Consider the following 15,276-nt stretch of genomic DNA (forward strand, 5'->3'; position numbering starts at 1 on the left):
GACTGACCAGCCAAACAGCCACCTGACTGACTTGCCAGCTGATAGGCTGAAGGCAGACCTCTCAGCACTGAGGCCTCTCACCCCGGTCTTCTCAGTGAAGTGTCAGTAGGCTGCCTTACAACAATAGAAGGACCGCCTGGCAGCGGTGACTAAACCTTGACTAAATTGGACCACGGACCACCATGTTAATGAGCCAACTTGCTGGCTGCTGGAAGGCAGACCGAGTCTGCCCAGTGATGCAGGCTGACAGGCTGACCACTGCTTAGCTGCCTGGGCCGCTGCCTGCCAGACCCAGCTGCTGACAGACGGCTGACAGACTGACCAACAGCGTCCACCGCCCGCTGTGCTGGCTGACAGGCCCAGCAGCGGCCTCGCTTCCCGGCTGACAGGCGGAAGTATTTTTAGGAAGCCTTTCTGGTTTCTCACTCTCTCTTCTCCGACCCCTTCTCTCTTGGCTTGGCTTTTCTGATTCACACCCTCGTTTTGTTTCATTTCTTGAGGGTGGACTCCTCGTACGTGCAAAGAAACGTGGGTAGCATCATGAGAAGCGTAGGTAAGCAGAGAACACGAGCCTCTGTGTACAGGCATCCCACCTAGAGCTGGAACAGAGAATCTACCTGCTGGATAGACCAACTTCCGGGAGAATTCCAACACTGCCCCTGTCTGGCCCCCACCACATGGGTGCTTATCTCAAGGATACGGGATGCTTTTGATAAGATCCATGGTAACTCTGATATACAGCGAGGGTCAGGTATCATCCCTAAGTACCCTATCTCTGTGTCTTGTCTCAGCCTGCCACTTGCAGCACGCTCTGTCACCCTGTGGTCTCTACCCGACCTGGGAGCTGGTGGAAAGCATAGTCCCCACAGAAGATCCACTGTATATACAAACCAGGCCTCTGGGGATTGGCATGCATGGCAATGATTAACAAGCCCAGAACCGGATGGTTTGTGCATTATCCTTCCTACCTGTCTTCTTCTCTCTTGCAGAAGTGGCCACTGGCCCATCTCGTTATCTATTTGCCTTTTTTATACGATTACAGCACAGGTGCGTGTACCCCCAGACTACCCACTACCTTCGTCAGCTCTCTATACCACTGTGATTGCTTTGCACACATCCCCTCTAGTAGTATTTGGCTCCACGTTGATTATTCTGGATATAGCCACGTCATACACACCCAGCTCTCTCATGGTTCAACACTGAGTAGAATTCCAGTGTGCTCGGAAAATGGACACTGAGGTGTTTCTAATTCTTCTTTTAGGGGTATTATGCAATGTTTATTAGTTGCTGATACACAGGTTTGTATATATTTCTCTTGGTGTGCTCGTAGAAGAGTTCTTTATGAGGTAGGGGTCAAAGGACACACATGTCTATCTGGTAGGGACACATGTTATGACAGCTAATCTTGGTTGTCAACCAGACTACAACTGGAACCAATAAAACCCAAGCAGCTGGGCACACCTGTGGGATTTTCTTGATTGGCTCGTTCGAAGCAGGAAGACCCGCCCTAGATCTGGACCACACACACAAATGGAAGCAGGAAGACCCGCCCTAGATCTGGACCACACACACAAATGGAAGCAGGAAGACCCGCCCTAGATCTGGACCACACACAAATGGAAGCAGGAAGACCCGCCCTAGATCTGGACCACACACACAAATGGAAGCAGGAAGACCCGCCCTAGATCTGGACCACACACACAAATGGAAGCAGGAAGACCCGCCCTAGATCTGGACCACACACACAAATGGAAGCAGGAAGACCCGCCCTAGATCTGGACCACACCTTCCGGTGGCAGCTCACACAAATGGATGGAGAAGGAAGCTTTTGCTCTTTGCCTGCTTGCCCTCACTCTCACTGCCAAATTCATCATCCCACTGCTGAGCATTCCTTCACTGGGGTTAGAGCCCTGCTTCTTCAGGATTCCAGCATACACTGAAGACCAGGTGAGACATCCAGCCTTGCAGACCAAACAACTGCCAGATTCCTGGCTTTGAGATCTGGACTCAGCCACTGTTGGACTAGCCAGCCCACAGCCTGCAAGCCGCTCTGATGAATCTCCTTTTGATAGGCAGGTCCTTTCATCTAGAGAACCCTGACAAACATCTGTCACGCTCAGTATGTCAAGTTGTTCCGCACATATACAGAGTGGGGTGACAGCCTGGTTCTGATGCCGTGACCTTCAACATCCACTATCATGCCTCCCAGGGGGCAGGTGGGACCCCAGAGGAGGAGGGAGTCTGCCCATCAGGGCTGTGATGGTGTCACGGAGAAAGGAAGCCCGAGTGAGCCGGTTTCCTGTGGAAACTGTGATGAGAGCCACAGAACTCAGTCCTCTCTAGGCTCCAGACGGTCAGACGGCAAAGGGGAGGTCACGCCACTCACTGTTCCCCACTGTAATGCAGCAGCATGAACTGAGGAGGGGGGGATGGATGTGTTGGGTTCAGGGTTGGAGTTTCAGTCAGTGTTCACTTGGCTCTGTTGTTTCTCAGCCCAGGAGATCGCGCTAGAGAACACAGAAGTACAGCAGTGGTTCACCTCATAGAGAGAGGAGGAAGACAGACCCAAGAATAAGATATAGACCTAAACAGCACATCCCCAGTAACCAACTCCTGTAGTGAGCACCCCCCCAAACCTGCAGCCCATTGAGCCATGAGCTCATCTGTGGCTTAACCTATTGATGGCATGCCTTCACAGTCCAAACATCCCAATAGTTTCAGCACCTGGGGACATACGCCTTTGGAGGGAAACAGGTACATGCTGTGGGACGTCTTTCTGTACGCTGTGAATATGTTTTGCTCTCATTGGTTGACAAATAAAGCTGTTTGGCCAATGGTGAGGCAGAATAAGGTTAGATAGTACTTTCAAAACTGAAGACAGAGATAAAGAAGGGTGGAGTCATGGGCAGATGCTTCAAGCCACCACCAAGAGAAGCAAGATGTGAGAGAACAGGGAACGCCCCAAAGCCACGTGGCAATGCACAGATTAATAGGAATGGGCTGAGTTAAGTTGTCAGAGCTAGCTAGTGGGAAACCTGAGCCATAGGCCATAGAGTTTGTAATTAATGTAAGCCTCTGTGTGTGTACTTGGGACCAAGCGGCTGTAGGACAGGGCAGGACACAGGAAAACTTCCAGCTACAGGTACGTCCTAACAGAACCGTGACAAAGCTTCCAACAGGGCCATGCCCCCTATAGGGCTCTGGGCAACAATATGTCTCTGGCCTTCTGCCATCTGGTGATGGCTGGCATTCTTGCTGGTGCTGTGTGGCTTTAATCCCTGCCTTGTCTCTGTTAATTTATCTTTGCCTCACTCTTAGAAAGACTCTTGTTGTTGGATTTAGGATGGACCTAGTTAATCAAAACGGCTCCAGTCTTAAGACCCTAACTTATTACTGCAAAGGCCCTTTCTCCAAAGAAAGCAGCATTCACCATGCTAGGGTGGGACATGGACATGCTTCTGGGAGGCTACCATCCAACCTGCAGCCACGGGGCAGAGGTACCAAGTGGAGCTGGCTTTGGGGAACACTTTGGTGGGTTGGAACTATGTGTGCCAGGCTCCAGCAGGATCAGATGGACACCGAGATAGGTGATAAAGCCAAGTCTGCAGTCTGGGTCAAGCAGCAGAGGACCCGCTGAGCAGGTGGACATGTTTGGCCACGTTTTCTCTAAGCCATAAGGAGCTGACATGGGCTTCCAGCGTGGAAAACCGCCATCAGATTATGCCTTGGGGATTGGGGTGGGTAGATGGGCCAGGGAGAGTGAGGCCCAGGCCCTGGCTGAGAGACACAAAACAGAATGTGCATTGGGGGTACCCTTCCAGAGCAGAGCTGGCTGTGGAGGGAAGACAGGAAGAGTCCATATGGGCTCTAGTGTTCTCCCTTGAGGAGAACAAGGATGGGATGCACCAGGAAGGGCAATGTGATGGCTACTACTGATTGTCAATTTGTCAAGACCTAAACCCACCAAGGAGACAGACCACCGGGCGTGCCCAGGAGGGAGTTTCTAGAAGAGATGCATTGAACAGGAAGACTCAGCCTGCATGGGGATGGTGCCAACCCATGGGCTGCAGCAGACCACAGATACCATGTGACCCGCTGCCTTGTACTCCCACCATATACTGCCTTTCCATGGTAGACTGTACAGTGTTGCTGGAAGTGTGAGCCTGACTAGACCCTTCCTCCCTGGAGCCATTTCTTGTCCGACTTTGGCTACAACAGTGAGAAAAGTAACTAAGTCAGACAAGAGAGAACCTGGGCTGGTTTGGGAGCTCTTGAATCTCCAAGCTCCCCTGCATGGTGTGGTGGGTTCAAGAGAAAATCCTGAAGCAGAGTTCAAAGGCATCATCTGCATCATCACAGGCAGCTCCTTGGAAACAAAGAGGAAGCTATAAAGGCATACTCCAGTGGAGCCCAGGGGTGAGGAAGGCATTGTGTAAACCTGCCCAGGGCTGTGGGATGTTCCCAGGGTTCAGGTCACTATGCTGGATTCTAGTCCTGGCCCTTGTATGGACATACAGTGTTGGCTGTGGAGTCTTCTGAGCCTTTCTCTGGGATGACAAAGCTTAAAACGCTAATGGCTTTTATCACCTCGCAATACACTTGTGTGCCACTGCCCATCTATAGGTCAAGGAGACTGTGGCAGGGGACCTAGGCCAGGACCTAGAATAGGTCTCCCATAAAAGAAAAAGGAGGAAGAAAGAGCAAGGGAGGAAAGAAGAAAATAGTCTGGGGAGATGGCTCAGTTGAAGTGCTTGTCACCTAGCCATAAGGGCCTGACTTAGATCCTCAGAACACAGGTTTAAAAAGTCAGGTTCCCAGCATCAGGTGGAAGGTTTGGGGGGAGTCTTTCAAGCTTGCTTCTACTGCAGCCTAGCCTTGTTGGTGAGCGTCAAGGCCAGTGAGAGACCCTGTCTCTGACAACAAGGAGAGGGTGTGGCTGAAGAGTGACATCTAAGGGTGACTTCTGGCCTCCACTTGCACATGAGTGTACAACACACACACACACACACACACACACACACACACACACACACACACACACACACACACATATGAACATAAAAAGACAAATAGAAATGAAGGAAGAAAGAGAGGAGAAAAACAAGGGGGTGGACCAGTCCCGGAATAACTATGGGGCCACTGTGGAGCCAGAGTCCTACCTTCAAAGAACTTCTCTTCTGATTTGGGAGCTCCTGTGATGATGGGCAGAAAGGCCCATGCCTTGTTGCTAAGCAACAGGTGAGCAAGTTAGCACAGTCATGGCTTCCTGGAGGAGTCTGGCTTCAGGACCTCAAGGGGAAACCGAAATCCTCAGCTGCTCAAGCCCCTTCCATAAAATGCAGTATTTGTGCATGCCCCATCTCTTATATACTTTAAACCACCTCTGGATTACTTGTAATTAATACCTAATGCCCGGTAAATGCCACACAAATAGATGTTGTTGAAAAAATGACTAGGAGCAAAGCAACTCCCACTCCAGTTCAGGACAGATGCAATCTATGGTTCCAAATGTCTCCTGTGACAGTTCATTAACTGTGAGGCTGCAGAACCCATGAATAAAGAGGGCACCATGCACCAAGGAAGGCGGCCACCAAACCATGGTATCTGTACCACCCTGGGGTGAGTGCTTTTTAGTATTTATTTACCTTTAAATTATCAGGCAGTAAAACTGGCACACAGCTCTGTGAATTTCTTCTGCTTTGTTGAAGCAGAATTGTTGATTAAAAATGCATGTATTTCAGCTGTGCAGCTTGATAATTTGATATGCATATACACTGTAAAACAGCGTTTTGTGAATTTTAACATATATATGTGTGTATGTGTGTGTGTGTATGTATGTATGTATAGATTTGTGTTGGCACCAGCACAATCAGACTAAAGACAATTCCATAAGACTTTGAACCTCCTCACACTGTCCTTTTCTGGTGCCATCGCCATAGCAACCACTGATCTGTTCTCAAACAGTACCATCAATCTGCTTGAGGATGTCACATACACGAAGGCATACCAAATGTAACTTTCCGAGATTGGCTTCTATCACTCAGCATAATGCCTTCTGACCCTTGCCTGACCTTGAATCCTTTTCTTAGCTGAGTAGCATTCCACTGTATGGACCTACCACAGTTTGTTTCTCTGTTCTCTTACTCAAGGCTGTTGTTCTACTTCAGTGAAACAGAGTTTCCATTAAAATTTATAGACAGGCTCTTCTGGGAAAGCAATTTTTTATTTCTTTAGGGCAAGTGCCAAGGAGTTAAACTGCTGGGTCAAATAATAGTTGTGTATCTAACTTCATGAGAAAAATAGAAACCTTTTTTCCCACAGTGCCTGCGCTGTTCTGCATTCTTATCAGAAATGTCTGAGAATTCCAATTGTTCCACACCCTCCTCCCAAATTGGTGTACATGTTTTGCTTAATTACTGTTATTCTGTCAGTCATTCTGACAGCTGTGCCATTTTAATTTGCATTTCTCAAACCTTTGAAGGATACTGAGTCTATTTTCATGCCTTTATTTGCCACCTTTATTCCTCTTTAGGGATGTGTCTTTTCATTCATTCATCCATTTTTTTATTTGTTTGTTCTTATGATTGTTTTTTTTTTCTTTCTTTCCTTTTTTTGCGACAGGGTCTTCCTATGTAGCCTTGGCTAGTCTCAAAGTTGTGATGATCCTCCCTCGGCTTTCCTAAGTGTTGAGATTACAGATATATGTTGCCATGCCCAGCTTTACTATTGAATCGTGGGAGCTTTTCATATATTGAGGACCCAGGCTCTTTGGCAAGTATGTCAGATTATAGTGTGTGATATTGCTCTTTTGAAAGTTCCTTTATATTTGACACAGTCTGTATTGTTTTCTTCTCTAAAATGTATTCTCAGCTTTGTATCTAAGAGTTCTTTGGATGATTCTCAAAGGCATTATGCTGAGTGAAAGCTAGATCAGAAGCATTTTATCCCATATTTTCTTCCCTTAATGCTGTTGAAGAATTGTGTTTTACATTTAGATCAACCTCCCATGAGTTCATATGTGTATAAGCCATGAGGTTCAGGTTCATCTTTTCCATATAGATGTTGCATTGTTCCAGCCTTATTCATCAAAGTATCATGCTTCTCTGCTGAATAGATTTTGTCAAAATACTACTGGCCATATTTGTGTAGGCCTCTTCTCTTTCTTCTTTTCATTGATACCAGGGATTGAACCCAGATCCCCTAACATGCTGGGCTGATGCTCTGACTCTGTGCCACACCCCATTTCTATGTGGACCTGTTTCTTTTTGTTGTTGTTTTGTTTTTGTTTTTCAAGACAGAGTGTCTCTGTGTAGCCCTGGCTGTCCTGGAACTCGATCTGTAGACCAGGCTGGCCTCAAACTCACAGAGCTCCGCCTGCCTCTGCCTCCTGAGTGCTGGGACTACAGGCGTGCGCCACCATCGCCTGGCTGGGGATCTCTTTCTAACCCCCTCTTCTGCCTCATGACTGCACCTTCTGTCCTGTCGCACTATTTGGATTGTTAGAGCAAGACTTTGGCACCCAGTTGAGCCCCTCCTGGAACCTCTTCATTCTTTGTTTTCAAAACTGCCTCAGTGACTGTATTTTTGCTGTCCTGCGAACATTTCAGAGTCAGCTTCTTGGGTGGGTGAGATGGCTCCATAGGTAAGAGCGCTTGCTCCACAACCCTAGAGACCTGAGTTCAAGACCTAGAGCCCATGCTGGGCAGTGGCATGACTTTAATCCCAGCACTCGGGAGGCAGAGCCAGGCAAATCTTTGTGAGTCCAGCATGGACTACAAAATGAGATCCAGAATAGGCTCCAGAGCTACACAGAGAAACCTGTCTTGAAAAACAAACAAACAAAGATCTAGAACCCACATCAAGGTAGAAGGAGGAAAGAGCCAGCTCCACAAAGTTGTCCTCTGACCTCTATACACACACTACACACATGCTATGCCGAGGATGCCCAAACACACCCTTATACACATCATCATAAATACATGAAATAAATTCAAGATCAGCTTGTACAATGGTTAGTTTTCATTGTGAATTTGACACAATTAGAAACACTGAGGAGGAGAGTCTCAATGAGAAATTGTCCTAGGGACATGTCTCTGGATTATGCTAATTGAAGAAGAGAGACCCTGCCCACTGTGGGCAGCATCATTCCCTGAGTTGGGTTCTGGTTATATTTGAGCGTAAAGAACACTGAGCATGGCATGCCCACATTCGTTCCTCTTGACTATAGATGGGATGTGTCTAGTTATATCAGATTCCTGCCTTGACTTCCCCACAATGATGGACCAGAATCGGAAATTGGATTTTATGGGGTATTTTATGATAGCAATAGAAACAAACCCCAAACTTCTCGTCTCTGCATAAAAGTCATGCTGATATTTTGATGAAAGCAGCACTAATGTATTTATTAATTTGGTAAAGATTGATATAGATTATTTTGAGTCATAACTGATAAACACAGTTCGGTTTACATTTAATAAATAATTACTCATTAGCCTTTTTGAGTAAGTTCACCTTATTTTGCAGTGTCAAGTCTATAGCCCCTACATATGTTTTGTTATGTTTCATCCAATAATTTGATTTGGTTTGAAGCTGTAATAAATGATACTTCTTTGTTAGGCTGGGTTCTCTGGAGAAACAATGAAGAAAATGTCCATATACTACAAAGGAGGGTTACTAGATTGGCTTACACTATGCCAGCTGGGTAGTTCAACCTCAGCCACAATGTGGTAGAGAGGCTGAGACCCCACCAGCTGTTCAATCTGTGAGTCTGGACCCCTCACCAAAGGCCTGGAAGCTCCCTGGAGAGTTGCTGGGATTGAGTCAAAGTTGGAAGGGAAGCTGGGGTCCGAGGATGGCAGCAATGAATCAGAATGAGCAAGGTAGAACAGAGAGCAACATAGATGCTTTTCCAGGGACCTCTGCATCTGGGCTGCCGGGAGGATGCTGCCTCTTGCTTTGAGTGTGGGTCTCCTCCCTCCCCGCACCCCAGTTAATCCTTGATGGAAATACCTTCGCAGAGGTGTATCTGCTAGGCATCCAATCTCATCAAACTCACTTGCTTTCTAGAAACTTCCCGGAGTGTTCCACCTGGGCCATGCTGTGATCTGAGATTAGAAACTGTTACTTTTCACCAAGCTACTTCCTTCTTGGCCCCTTTCTTTGAGATAGGCTCTCCCTCTCCATACCAAGCTGGACTGGAACTCATGGTGATCCTCCTGCCTCAGTCTCCAAGTTCTGGGATTCCAAGCATGAGTTACCATACTCTTTCTTTTTCTTACCTATTGTACTGGCCAGAACTCCCATTTAATGCTGAGAGGGGGCTGTGAGGTGAGCAGAGAGGGCTGTGGGGTGATCAGACCTACCTTGTTCTCAGGCCTGAGGCCAAGGCCTTCAGCCACAACCTTCACCACCAGAAATGATGCTAAACATAGGAATTTTAGGGGGTTGGGGTTAGGTTTTGTCTTCTGAGACTGTCTGCTGATATAGAGAGAGGATTTTCATGGATCTTTCTCTTCCTGGTTTGATGAAAGATTTTTTTTTTTAATGTATCTTTAAAATATTTGTTTATCTTATCTGTCTGTCTGTCTGTGTTGAGGAGGTGTGTGTCTTCCACCTTGCTGAGGCAGGATCCCTCTGAGGTAATTCTGTCTCTGCCTCTCCATCTCTCTGGGATGACAGATGTGAGCCGCTGTATCCAGCTCTTCTTAATGTGGGTTCTGGGGATTGAACTCAGACCTCTGGACTGATGTAGTTAAAGCCTTATCCCTGGCTAGAGATCTTTAAAAAAAAAAAAAATCATGAACAGATGTTGAACCATGACAAATGCTTTTTCTACATCTGTTTGGGGTGTCTTTCTGTATGCTATGAATATGTGTTGCTCTGATTGGTTGATAAATAAAGCTGCTTTGGCCTATGGCAAGGCAGCTTAGAGGCAGGCAGGAATCTAAGGAGAGAGACAGGAAGAAGAAAGGCAGAGTCAGGACGGGCACCCCCCGCCAGAGAAGAAGCAAGATGCCAGCAGACCGATAAAGCCATGTAATACGTGGCAAAGCATAGATTAATAGAAATGGGTTAATTTAAGATATAAGAGCTAGCTAGCAAGAAGCCTGACCCATAGACCATACAGTTTGCAAATAATATAAGCCTCTGTATGTTTACTTGGGATCAAGCAGCTGCAGGACATGGGAGGGAGAGATTAGTCCCGACTACAGGGCCGGGCAGGACCAGAGAAAACTCATGGCTACATACATCTGCTGATGCCATCTTTAGTTTCATCCTCATCTGTTAATATAATGGGATACACTGACTTGTGCAGTTTAACCACCCTTGCATTTCCAAGCTGCGTCTACTTGATTACAGTGTTTCTTTACTCTGTGTCTCTGGATTTCTGTTGAAGACTTTGGTGTCTGTGTTCATGGGAGGTCTGAAGTGTTCCTTTCTCACATTGGTTATCTGATTTGGGTGTCAAAGTTACACTGGCCTTCCAAAGAAACAGGAAGCTGGATGTGGTGGGGGCACACCTATAATCCTAGCCCTTGCGGGTCGAAATTGGAGAATCTGGAGTTCAAGGCCAGCCTAGAAAGTCCTTGTCTCAAAATAATAAGGAAGGGAGAAGTATTTCCCCTCCTCTTCTATTTTCTGGGAAAATAATATAAATCTGGTGCTATCTCTTCTTATTTGTGTCTTAGAACCTCCTCATGAAGTTCCTGGGCCTAGCGGTTTCTGTTGCAGGACATCTGAAGGCTCCCATTCCAGCTCAACAGCAGTTGGCAGGTCATTCAGCTTGACCCAATGCATCTAGACCCATGTCAGAGGTTTTCTGGCTCTGAGACGTCCGTCTAGTCTGTAGGGTGTGTGTGTGTGTGTGTGTGTGTGTGTGTGTGTGTGTGTGTGTGTGTGTGTGCAGGGCTCCATCCACCCACTTTGTTCCTGGCTTCCAGTTCACAAGGTCTTTTCTCTAAGTCCTAATTTGGCCATTTGTTTCTCCTTCGTCTTTGTCAGACTAGCTAGAGGTCACAACCTTATGCTTTCCTCAGAGAAGCAGCCTTTGTGGTTACTAACTCCCCACCGTCTCTTGTTTCATGTTATTGATTTCTGTTACCTTTATCCTTTCTTTCTTACTGTTTACCTTTACTCTTTGCTTTCTCTGGTTTATTTTCTGAAGAAAAAGATTCCGTTATTTTATGTGTATTAGTGTTTTGTCTGCATGCATGTGTTGAAGGCTGCCTTAGTTGCACCTCTCAGACCTGACTTTCCAACCTTGGCATCTGCTCACACCTTCCTTGGGAGCTGTTCTTTTTGGAGTTCACTCTGTATTTTGGATCTGTATGCCAATGTTCTGAATTTCTTAGGCCTCCTTTTCTCAAACCCTCTCTCCACACAGCAGCCCTTCTCTCCTCCTTCTGAGACACTAACAACACAAATATGAGAAAGTCTAGTTGTTCCATAGTCCTGGGGAAACCTACTCATTGTTTTCAACCTGTTTTTCCTCTCTATTGCTCAACAGGGTCATTTCCATCACTCTATCTTCAAGATTTCTGACATTTTCCTGCTCTCTCCAGTCTCTTACTGGATGCATTCAGAGAGTTTTTTTTTATTTTAGCTACTGTGTTTTCATTTATAAAACAAACATTTGGCTTTTCTTTGTATAGTCTATGAGGCTGGGGGCAATTTTGTCCCCTGGGAAACACTGGGCACTGTTGGGAGCATTTGGGGTCACCCATCTGGTTGGGTGGGCTGTTACTGGCACTTAGTGAGTGAAGACCAAGGCTGCTGGGGATATCTTATAATCCATGTGAACCCCTGTCCTACACACCTCAAATAGGCACCCCATATCAGCATCAACAACACTTGGGATACCCCACAAGCCACCCCACTAAGTAACTTGCTCTTTCATTGAGATTCACTCTTCCATGTGTGTCAAGAGTGTCTGGGCACAAGCCAGCAAGATGGCTCATTGGCTGAGCAAGCCTGGAGACCTGAATTTGATTCCTAGAACCCACATAAAGGTGAACGGAGAAAAGTGACTCCACAAAGTAGTCTGAACTCTACAGGTCTGCTGTGGCATGCACACCCACACAATAATAAATAAAAAATTTTAAATGTATTTTAAAGACCCTCCGGAAGTTTGTACAGAAGCTGCTTTAAATGCCTATTGTATGGCTCCAATATCTGTGCCTCCCTGTGGCGGACACCCACTAAACTGTCTTATCCCACAAGTTCGCCCGCTCTTCATATGGCTGTATTTTCAGCATTGCGACTGTTACATTGAGATGCTGGGTCTTGATTCTTCTGTGTTTATGGTAATTCAATGTTCGGCCTTTTCTTCCAGCCCATCTGTGTCTGCTGCCTTTCAGAGTCCTCAGCTAGCTGCTCCATGCACTGCCTGTGTTTTATAAGCTGCGCTTGGTGGAAGAGACAAGATGAGGAATGGGGCGCTATTGTCTGCCAGACAAGAACTCCACTGGAAACCTTATTTTGTTTTTCTTCTTTAACATGTTGGCTTCTGGCCCCGCTCCAGTCAAACTGAATCTGTGTTCTAGTTTTCTTTCTGTTGCTGTGATAAAAATAGCAACCAAAAACAACTGAAGGCAGGAAAGGATTGGTTTGTCTTATACGTCAAGGTCACAGACCATCGCTGAGGGAGGTCAGGGCAGGACCTTGAAGCAGAAACCATTGAGGAACACTGTTTGCTGGTCTGCTCACAGCCGTATGCTCAGCTAGCTTTCTTACATACTTTAAGACTAAATGCTTAGGGAATGGTGCCGCTCACAGTGGGCTGTGCCTTCCTATAACAATTAAAAATCAAGGTACCCACCCCAGACATGCCCACAGGCCAATCTGATCTGACAAACACTCAGTCAAGACTCTCTTCTGGGGTGACTGTAGGTGGTGTCAAGTGGGCAGTTAAAACTGACTAGGATAATCTGTAAGTGGGGGGCCTGGGGTTCTGCATTTCCATACACTCTGGGGACTTCTGAGGGATCTTTAAGCTTGCATCTATAATCATGCCAGAATAGTGTTAGTGACTCCGTGCCCAGGTTAGACAGATGTTTCTTCTCAGCTCTCTCACCAAGTGTGATGATTAACGTCACCCCGACAGGCTCTAGAACCACCTGAGAGACAAGCCTCTGGATGTCCATTGAGAGATTATCTAGACTAGCTTAGCTGGGGAGGGAAGACCCACCCTTCCAATAGGCTGGAGTCCTGGACCAAATGAAAGCAAGACAATGAGCTGGGCATGGGCACTCCTCTCTCTTCTTGCGGACTATGGATGGAATGTGACCAGCTGCCTCAGGCTCCCGCTGTGGTCATTGCCCAGCTGTTGTGGACTCAGAGTGTCCCGTTGTCCCATAAGTTTTGTTACGGCAACAACACAGGTAACAAATACTCCAAGTGACTCTGCCTTTGCAGGGATGGCCAGTGTACTTCAGATCACCTCCTCAGAGGTCAGCTGCCACGGGGCTTCCTTCTTTGTCAGAGCTGTCTGGCATGCTCTCTCTCTCTCTCTCTCTCTCTCTCTCTCTCTCTCCCCTCTCTCTAGCTCTCTCTTTCTCTCTTTAGCGCTCTCTCTCCCCCCTCTGTGTGTGTGTGTGTGTGTGTGTGTGTGTGTGTGTGTTCTTGTGTCTGTATCCTGAGGCTCTTGGAGTAGTAGCCACCAGCCAGAGTTGCAGTGTGAGCCCCTTCCGAGGCTCTACCAGCCTAAGGTCTCCCCTCATTCCCCCCAAACCCATGCTCTTCTCAAGTGTTGTACACACACACACACACACACACACACACACACACACACACACACACACCCCTCTTCTAGAGCATCATCTTGCTTGATTAGGAGTGAACTTTGAGTTCAGATGTCAGTCAAGCGATGAAAGCAACCATTAAATGAGCATTTACTGTGCAACTAAGAGTATGTCCTTCTGTCTCCATGACAACCCCATAATGCTTAAGCCACACTCCACCTATACACAAGAATGTATGAGGCATGTTTCTGTACAAAAGGCAACATATGCTGATCTCTGCCTTGATGCTTTCCTTCCCCACAATGCACCTTGTAAATTATTCCATTTCATTACATCCAGAGCATTCCAGTGTATTGTTGTCTCATAATTCATAAGACATTCCTCCCTTGATGGACATTTAGACTCCCTGCACCCCACCCCACCCTAACATTCATTATCAGGAAAAGTTCCTAGAAACTGAGCGCTTGGAAGCACTGGAGGCCAGGGTGGGTTCAGCTGTAGGGAATTCAGATGGGGAAGCTGAGAGAGAGGGGGATGAGAGAGAGTGAGAGAGGCAGTGGAGGGACCCCATTTCTGGAGGCAGCAGGGTGGGACTGGGCTGGGCAGAGCTGTAGCTGCACGCCTGGGGACTCGTTGGAGTGTTCAAACGGTGGCAGAGGGGACAAAGAAGGCCCAAAGACTGGTCCAAACTGTCAGACTCTGCCTTCCTCCTCCCTCCCTCCCTCGCCAACATGGGAACATCGAGTTAGAATTAATCAAAGCAGCAGGTTGCTTAGAGATGAAGGGTGAGGGGTGGAGAGAGTTTGGGGCCCTGATATTTCCCTCATGCACAATAATCTGGTGGCAAGATCTGGAATTAAAACCTCGTTCCTGGAGCCTTTATTAATATTAGTTCCTAATACATAATTACCTGGCAAGCCCAGGGGGGTAATGCTGGGGCTGCCTGGGCTAGGATACCTGCTCTGTGGGCACAGGAGGGGAAAGCACCGGAGGAGGGGCAGAGGCTGGCTTAGCTGGCACAGGCAGAGCCAGTCTGGTGGCCCAGGCTCTTGGTGACTTTGACAGCATTCTACTGTCCTTTATAACCAGAAGCCCAGGCTGGGGATCGAGTAAAGGAGAAGGTCTCAGATACGTTCCCATCCCTGCAGTCCTCTGAGCTGCTCAAAGGGTTGATTAGAGATGGTAACAAGAGTTGTGGCCAGCACACTTCAGGGAGGGGGGCTGTGAGTTCCTAACTCACATGGTCCTAACTTTGACTGTTATATACAGATCAGGCCTGAGGAGGGATGAGGGACAGCTGTGACTATGACCCTTCCTCTGGTGGCAGGAGGTTTGTCCCTACAGATCTTTAGCTCTGCACAGCTCCCTGCCATGGGCATTGGGTGGCCTTGGTGATATGCACTTGCCTTTTGCAACCTCAGTTTCCCAGCAGGACACGAAGGTGATGCCTGGCTTCCTCCCTGTTACTTGAGTCCAGAGTCCCAGAGTTGGCAACGAAGTATGAGTATGGAAAGACCGAGGCTGGGGAGTACGGAGT

Source organism: Onychomys torridus, chromosome 18 (genome assembly GCF_903995425.1).
Source record: "Onychomys torridus chromosome 18, mOncTor1.1, whole genome shotgun sequence".
In the NCBI taxonomy this organism is placed as follows: domain Eukaryota; kingdom Metazoa; phylum Chordata; class Mammalia; order Rodentia; family Cricetidae; genus Onychomys; species Onychomys torridus.